Genomic DNA, 9,706 nt, shown 5'->3' with positions numbered 1-9,706 from the left:
CGGTATTGTTGGATGAAGCGGCCCGGACCGACATTACGTGTACGCTTACGCGAGACTGGTTCTACCGACGTGCTTTGCACACAGGTGGCTGGCGGGTGTCAGTTTCTCCAACTTTAGTTGAACCGAGTGTGACTACGCCTGGTCCTTGAGAAGGTTAAAACAGCACTAACTTGACGAAATATCGTTGTGGTTTTGATGCGTAGGTAAGAACGATTCTTGCTCAGCCCGTAGCAGCCATGTAAAACTTGCAACAACAAAGTAGAGGACGTCTAACTTGTTTTTGCAGGGCATGTTGTGATGTGATATGGTTAAGACATGATGCTATATTTTATTGTATGAGATGATCATGTTTTGTAACAGAGTTATCGGCAACTGGCAGGAGCCATATGGTTGTCGTTTATTGTATGCAATGCAATCGCCCTGTGATTGCTTTACTTTATCACTAAGCGGTAGCGATAGTCGTACAAGCAATAGTTGGCGAGACGACAACGATGCTACGATGGAGATCAAGGTGTCGCGCCGGTGACGATGGTGATCATGACGGTGCTTTGGAGATGGAGATCAAAGGCACAAGATGATGATGGCCATATCATATCACTTATATTGATTGCATGTGATGTTTATCCTTTATGCATCTTATTCTGCTTTGACTGACGGTAGCATTATAAGATGATCTCTCACTAAATTTCAAGGTACAAGTGTTCTCCCTAAGTATGCACTGTTGCCAAAGTTCGTCGTGCCGAGACACCATGTGATGATCGACTGTGATAAGCTCTATGTTCACATACAACGGGTGCAAGCCAGTTTTGCACACGCAGAAATACTCGGGTTAAACTTGACGAGCCTAGCATATGTCGATATGGCCTCGGAACACTGAGACCGAAAGGTCGAACGTGAATCATATAGTAGATATGATCAACATAGTGATGTTCACCATTGAAAAACTACTCCATTTCACGTGATGATCGGTTATGGTTTAGTTGATTTGGATCACGTGATCACTTAGATGATAAGAGAGATGTCTATCTAAGTGGGAGTTCTTAAGTAATATGATTAATTGAACTTAAATTTATCATGAACTTAGTACCTGATAGTATTTTGCTTGTCTATGTTGTTGTAGATAGATGGCCCGTGCTGTTGTTCCGTTGAATTTTAACGCGTTCCTTGAGAAAGCAAAGTTGAAAGATGATGGTAGCAATTACACGGACTGGGTCCGTAACTTGAGGATTATCCTCATTGCTGCACAGAAGAATTACGTCCTGGAAGCACCGCTGCATGCCAGGCCTGCTGCAGATGCAACTGACGACGTTAAGAACGTCTGGCAGAGCAAAGCTGATGACTGCTCGATAGTTCAGTGTGCCATGCTTTACGGCTTAGAAACGGGACTTCAACGATGTTTTGAACGTCATGGAGCATATGAGATGTTCCAGGAGTTGAAGTTAATATTTCAAGCAAATGCCCGGACTGAGAGATATGAAGTCTCCAATAAGTTCTACAGCTGCAAGATGGAGGAGAATAGTTCTGTCAGTGAACATATACTCAAAATGTCTGGGTATAATAACCACTTGATTCAACTGGGAGTTAATCTTCCGGATGATAATGTCATTGACAGAATTCTTCAATCATTGCCACCAAGCTACAAGAGCTTCGTGATGAACTATAATATGCAAGGGATGGATAAGACAATTCCCGAGCTCTTCGCAATGCTAAAGGCTGCGGAGGTAGAAATCAAGAAGGAGCATCAAGTGTTGATGGTCAACAAGACCACCAGTTTCATGAAAAAGGGTAAAGGGAAGAATAAGGGGAACTTCAAGAAGAACAACAAACAAGTTGCTGCTCAGGAGAAAAAACCTAAGTCTGGACCTAAGCCTGAGACTGAGTGCTTCTACTACAAACAGACTGGTCACTAGAAGCGGAACTGCACCAAGTATTTGGCGGATAAGAAGGATGGCAAGGTGAACAAAGGTATATGTGATATTCATGTTATTGACGTGTACCTTACTAAAGCTCGTAGTAGCACCTGGGTATTTGATACTGGTTCTGTTGCTAATATTTGCAACTCGAAACAGGGACTACAGATTGAGCGAAGATTAGCTAAGGACGAGGTGACGATGCGCGTGGGAAATGGTTCCAAAGTCGATGTGATCGCCGTCGGCACGCTACCTCTACATCTACCTTCGGGATTAGTTTTAGACCTGAATAATTGTTATTTGGTGCCAGCGTTGAGCATGAACATTATATCTGGATTTTGTTTGATGCGAGACGGTTATTCATTTAAATCTGAGAATAATGGTTGTTCTATTTATATGAGTAATATCTTTTATGGTCATGCACCCTTGAAGAGTGGTCTATTTTTGTTGAATCTCGATAGTAGTGATACACATATTCATAATGTTGAAGCCAAAAGGTGCAAAGTTGATAATGATAGTGCAACTTATTTGTGGCACTGCCGTTTGGGTCATATTGGTGTAAAGCGCATGAAAAAACTCCATACTGATGGACTTTTGGAATTACTTGATTATGAATCACTTGGTACTTGCGAACCATACCTCATGGGCAAGATGACTAAAACGCTATTCTCCGGAACAACAGAGCGAGCAACAGATTTGTTGAAAATCATACATACTGATGTATGTGGTCCGATGAATATTGAGGCTCGCGGCGGGTATCGTTATTTTCTCACCTTCACAGATGATTTGAGCAGATATGAGTATATCTACTTAATGAAACATAAGTCTGAAACATTTGAAAAGTTCAAAGAATTTCAGAGTGAAGTGGAAAATCATCATAACAAGAAAATAAAGTTTCTACGATCTGATCGTGGAGGAGAATATTTGAGTTACGAGTTTGGTCTTCATTTGAAACAATGCGGAATAGTTTCGCAACTCACGCCACCCGGAACACCACAGCGTAATGGTGTGTCCGAACGTCGTAATTGTACTTTACTAGATATGGTGCGATCTACGATGGCTCTTACTGATTTACCGCTATCGTTTTGGGGTTATGCTTTAGAGACGGCTGCATTCACGTTAAATAGGGCACCATCAAAATCTGTTGAGACGACGCCTTATGAACTGTGGTTTGGCAAGAAACCAAAGTTGTCGTTTCTTAAAGTTTGGGGCTGCGATGCTTATGTGAAAATGCTTCAACCTGATAAGCTCGAACCCAAATCGGAGAAATGTGTCTTCATAGGATACCCAAAGGAAACTGTTGGGTACACCTTCTATCACAGATCCGAAGGCAAAACATTCGTTGCTAAGAATGGATCCTTACTAGAGAAGGAGTTTCTCTCGAAATAAGTAAGTGGGAGGAAAGTAGAACTTGATGAAGTAACTGTACCTGCTCCCTTATTGGAAAGTAGTTCATCACAGAAACCGGTTCCTGTGACACCTACACCAATTAGTGAGGAAGCTAATGATATTGGTCATGAAACTTCAGATCAAGTTACTACCGAACCTCGTAGGTCAACCGGAGTAAGATCCGCACCAGAGTGGTACGGTAATCCTGTTCTGGAAGTCATGTTACTTGACCATAGCGAACCTACAAACTATGAAGAAGCGATGGTGAGCCCAGATTCCGCAAAATGGCTTGAGGCCATGAAATCTGAGATGGGATCCATGTATGAGAACAAAGTGTGGACTTTGGTTGACTTGCCCAATGATCGGCAAGCCATAGAGAATAAATGGATCTTCAAGAAGAAGACTGACGTTGACGGTAATGTTACTGTCTACAAAGCTCGACTTGTTGCGAAAGGTTTTCGACAAGTTCAAGGGGTTGACTACGATGAGACTTTCTAACCCGTAGCGATGCTTAAGTCTGTCCGAATCATGTTAGCCATTGCCGCATTTTATGATTATGAAATTTGGCAAATGGATGTCAAAACTGCATTCCTGAATGGATTTCTAGAAGAAGAGTTGTATATGACGCAACCAGAAGGTTTTGTCGATACAAAGGGTGCTAACAAAGTGTGCAAGCTCCAGCGATCCATTTATGGACTGGTGCAAGCATCTCGGAGTTGGAATAAACGTTTTGATAGTGTGATCAAAGCATATGGTTTTATACAGACTTTTGGAGAAGCCTGCATTTACAAGAAAGTGAGTGGGAGCTCTGTAGTGTTTCTAATATTATATGTGGATGACATATTGTTAATTGGAAATGATATAGAATTTCTGGATAGCATAAAAGGATACTTGAATAAGAGTTTTTCAATGAAAGACCTTGGTGAAGCTACTTATATATTAGGCATCAAGATCTATAGAGATAGATCAAGACGCTTAATTGGACTTTCACAAAGCACATACCTTGATAACATTTTGAAAAAGTTTAAAAGGGATCAAGCAAAGAAAGGGTTCTTGCATGTGTTACAAGGTGTGAAGTTGAGTCAAACTCAATGCCCGACCACTGCAGAAGATAGAGAGAAAATGAAAAGTGTTCCCTATGCTTCAGCCATAGGTTCTATCATATATGCAATGCTATGTACCAGACCTGATGTGTGCCTTGCTATTAGTTTAGCAGGGAGGTACCAAAGTAATCCAGGAGTGAATCATTGGACAGCGGTCAAGAACATCCTGAAATACCTGAAAAGGACTAAGGATATGTTTCTCGTTTATGGAGGTGACAAAGAGCTCGTCGTAAATGGTTACGTCGACGCAAGCTTTGACACCGATCTGGACGATTCTAAATCGCAAACCGGATACGTGTTTTTATTGAACGGTGGAGCTGTCAGTTGGTGCAGTTCTAAACAAAGCGTCGTGGCGGGATCTACGTGTGAAGCGGAGTACATAGCTGCTTCGAAAGTAGCAAATGAAGGAGTCTGGATGAAGGATTTCATATCCGATCTAGGTGTCATACCTAGTATATCGGGTCCAATGAAAATCTTTTGTGACAATACTGGTGCAATTGCCTTGGCAAAGGAATCCAGATTTCACAAGAGGACCAAACACATCAAGAGACGCTTCAATTCCATCCGGGATCAAGTCCAGGTGGGAGACATAGAGATTTGCAAGATATATACGGATCTGAATGTTGCAGACCCGTTGACTAAGCCTCTTCCACGAGCAAACATGATCACCGCCAAGACTCCATGGGTGTTAGAATCATTACTGTGTATCTAGATTATTGACTCTAGTGCAAGTGGGAGACTGAAGGAAATATTCCCTAGAGGCAATAATAAAGTTATTATTTATTTCCTCATATCATGATAAATGTTTATTATTCATGCTAGAATTGTATTAACCGGAAACATAATACATGCGTGAATACATAGACAAACATAGTGTCACTAGTATGCCTCCACTTAACTAGCTCGTTGGTCAAAGATGGTTGAGTTTCCTAGCCATGGACATGATTTGTCATTTGATTAACGGGATCACATCATTAGGAGAATGATGTGATTGACTTGACCCATTTCGTTAGCATAGCACTTGATCGTTTAGTTTACTGCTATTGCTTTCTCCATGACTTATACATGTTCCTATGACTATGAGATTATGCAACTCCCGAATACCGGAGGAACACTTTGTGTGCTACCAAACGTCACAACGTAACTGGGTGATTATAAAGGTGCTCTACAGGTGTCTCCGATGGTGTTCGTAGAGTTGGCATAGATCAAGAATAGGATTTGTCACTCCGATTGTCGGAGAGGTATCTCTGGGCCCTCTCGGTAATGCACCCCTCCCCCTCTAGTCCGAATTGGACAAGGAGGGGGGCAGCGCCCCCCTTTCCTTCCTCCTCTCTCCTTCCCTCCCCCCTTCTCTTACTCCTACTAGGAAAGAAGGAGCCCCCCCTTGGCGTGCCCTCCTCCTTGGTCGGCCGCCTCCCCCCTAGCTCCTTTATATACGGGGGCAGGGGGCACCCCAAGACACAACAATTGATCATTGATCTCTTAGCCGTGTGCGGTGCCCCCCTCCACTATAATCCACCTCGGTCATATCGTAGCGGTGCTTAGGCGAAGCCCTGCGTCGGTAACTTCATCAACACCGTCACCACGCCGCCGTGCTGACGAAGCTCTTCCCCGAAGCTCTACTGGATCGTGAGTTTGCGAGACGTCACCGAGCTGAACGTGTGCTGAACGCGGAGGTGCCGTACGTTCGGTACTGAGGATCGGTCGATCATGAAGACGTACGACTACATCAACCGCGTTGTCATAACGCTTCCGCTTACGGTCTACGAGGGTACGTAGACGACACTCTCCCCTCTCGTTGCTATGCATCACCATGATCTTGCGTGTGCGTAGACTTTTTTTTGAAATTACTATGTTCCCCAACAGAAGCAATAACAAAGTTTGTGGTAAGTGCTAAAACTCCCATTGAAATCTGCAAGGCATTTTGGGTTGTGTCCTTATGCACTAACTTTCGTCTTTCCCACCATAAATACCATGTTGAGACAGCAATCATCTCACGCACATTGTGGTAACCTATCATCCTCAAATCTTGGTTCGGGAGAAGTAGTAAGTACTCCAACACCGCCTCTCCAGCATGGTCTACCTCGCACGCTTTATCGATAATATCAATTATCCCTAGCCTTTTCCAAACCTCCTTTGCTTTCCTACAACAGAAAAACATATGTTTTGTATCTTCAAGCCCTCTGAGCAAGTAGGGCAAGTGGGCGAAACCTTCATATGTCTATTTGCAAGCGTAACCCCGCATGGGAGAGTTCCATGAAGCGTGCGCCATATAAAAAAATTCACTTTTGCCGGGCAAGATAGCTTCCATATCTTACTCCAAATAGGGTTAACTGTGGTTCGCCCAATTCCATTGGAGTATTTTAATTTGTTACCATACGGATTTTCCCACTCGATGGAATATGCTGACCGAACCGAGAACATTCCGTTTTTTGTATAGCTCCAAGCAATAAAATCTGGCATATCATATTACGAGAGTGGAATTGAAAGAATCCGTTGTATATCGATGGGCCACATAATATGTTTGATGAGTTCTTCATCCCAATTATTGGACATGGGATCATTGAGATCACCTACCTTGGTTAACAGATGTCCCCCCTTCGGCGTTACAATTCTTCTATTAGCACAGTTTGGGATCCAAGCATCTTTGCAAATATTTATTTTTTGTCCGTTCCCCACTCGCCAGATATAGCCTCTTTTCAGGGTAATGATGCCTGCCATAATACTCTACCATGTAAAAGAAGAGCCTTTCCTTTGTTTAGCATTCATCAAGTCACCATCAGGATAGTACTTTGCCCTTAAGATAGAAGCACACAAAGAATCAGGATTATCCAAAAGACGTCACGCTTGTTTAGCGAGCAACGCCAAGTTGAAACAGTGAATATCACGAAATCCCATGCCTCCTTGATTTTTAGGAACACACATTTTCCACCAGGACATCCAATGAATCCTTTTCTGGTTCTCCTCGTCTCCCCACCAGAAATGCGCTATCGCGTCAATGATTCCTTTACAAAATTTTTTAGGAATGTTAAAGACCGACATTGCATAGGTGGGTATGGCTTGGATCACAGCCTTGAGCAGGATTTCCTTCCCCCCGATGGACAACAATTTCCCCTTCCAGCCACTGATTTTCTTAAGAATTCGTTCAACAGAAATTGGAAACAGTCTGTTTTATCCATCCCCACATTTGCTGGCAGGCCCAAATATTTATCAGTAAGAGCCTCCGTCATTATATTCAGTGTTGTACATAATTGTGCTCTAATCTCCACCTTCGTATTGGGGCTAAAGAAAATGCTGGATTTTCAACGCTTACCAATTGTCCTGATGCCTTACAGTATAGATCAAGCACTGCTTTTAGAGCTTCTGCATTGTGTTGGTTTGCTTTCATAAGAATCAATGAATCATCTGCAAATAGGAGATTTGTGATAGGTGGGGCATCTCTACAGACTTTTACACCTGAGATAGTTCCAATTTCCTCTGCGTGTGTGAGTAAAGCATTCAGAACCTCAGTACATAACAAGAAAAGGTATGGCGACAACGGGTCTCCCTGTCTCAACCCCCTTGTGGGCTTGAAACTCTCACTTTCCTCTCCATTTATCCTAACCCTGTACTCAACCGTTGAGACAGATTGCATAAAAAAGTTCACCCATTCTTGTCGAAAACCCAATCTCAACATAATTTCCACTCAACTCTATCATAACCTTTGTGCATATCCAGTTTTATCGCGCAGATGCCTTCTTTACCTTCTCTTTTGTTCTTGATTGTGTGGAAACACTCATAGGCTACTAAAATATTATCTGTTATCAATCTGCCAGGCACAAAGGCACTTTGAGTTGGGCTAATAATATCTGGCAAGAGAACCCTCAAACGAGAAGCCACCATTTTTGTCATGATTTTATATACCACATTACATAAGCTGATCGGCCTAAATTGGGTTACCTTTTCTGGTGAATTAACCTTTGGAATCATCACAATCGTTGTATTGTTCCAACCGGCTGGAATAGTGCATGTATTGATCGCTTACAAAACCTCCTCAATTAGGTCGTCCATCCGGCCCGGGGGCTTTTAGCTCCCCAATATCGAACAAAGCCTTATGAACGTCTTCAGCAGTATAAGGGGCGAGAAGAGCATTGTTCATTTCAGAAGAAACTCTCCGACAAACAAGGGACAAGACCTCTTGGCTTGGGCATTGAATTTCCGATGTGAAGAGTTTCGCGAAATAACCAGTGATGTGATCCTGTAGCTCCTTATCCTCTCTCCAGACCCCCGAGTCTTGATATTATTTCTCTTCTTCCTAGCCGTAGCTGCGTTATGGAAGAAAGATGTGTTACGGTCCCCGTGCATCAACCAGTTTGCACGACCTCTTTGTAGCCAGAAAATTTCCTCCTAGTCTAAGAGGTTTTCAATAACCACAATTATCTCCTTCTGTCGGCAACGAGACTCAGCATTCATCGGGCCACGTCACAGTCTCTCTAACTCTTTTTTCAATTTCTTAATTCTCCGGTTCGTGCCCTTTAAAAATTCACGATCCCGGTTGTGAAGATCAGCATGCATGGCTCTCGTTCGATCCGCAAGAGAAGGCCCAATACCAGCTAACTTTGCTTTCTCCCAAGATGCCTTAACAATTTCATTAACAGTGTCTTCCTGTAACCACCTAGCTTCAAACTATTTTGCACGTCCCGCTGGCTGCTTGAAAATATTCTCGTCCAGATAATCTGTATCCAGCACCAGTGGGCGATGGTCGGAATGAACATGTTCTTCATTAATCACCTTTGCACGAGGGAATTTGAGTGCCCACCCTATATTACATACTGCACGATCAAGACGCTCTCGAATATCACCTCCGCTCCAAGTAAAAAGGTCTCTAGTGTAACCTAAGTCCTCTAGCCCACAATCCATAAGGCATTCACGGAACTCCCTCATCATACCATTTGGTCTCGCATTACCGCCCTCTTTTTCCGAAGAATATAATATTTCAATAAATCCCCCCAAATCACTACTAAGAAAAGGGCTTAGATAATATGGACACTAATGGCGCACCACACATGTGGTGCGCCACTACTATATACTAATGGTGCACCATGTGTTGGTACGCCATTAGTGTCCAAATACTAATGGCGCATCACATGCACGGTGCGCCACTACTAGCCAATTTTTTTTTTCAAAACTAGTAATGGCGCACCAGGGGATAGTGCGCCATTACTAGTTTTAACTAGTAATGGCGCACCACACCCTCGGTGCGCCACTACTAACAATATTTTCTTCTCAAAGTTAGTAATGGCGCACCGTGGGTGTGGTCCGCCA

This window comes from Triticum aestivum, chromosome 5D (assembly GCF_018294505.1).
Source record: "Triticum aestivum cultivar Chinese Spring chromosome 5D, IWGSC CS RefSeq v2.1, whole genome shotgun sequence".
Taxonomy (NCBI): Eukaryota; Viridiplantae; Streptophyta; class Magnoliopsida; order Poales; family Poaceae; genus Triticum; species Triticum aestivum.
The sequence above is the reverse complement of the archived record's forward strand: the minus strand, read 5'-3'. Positions refer to the sequence as shown.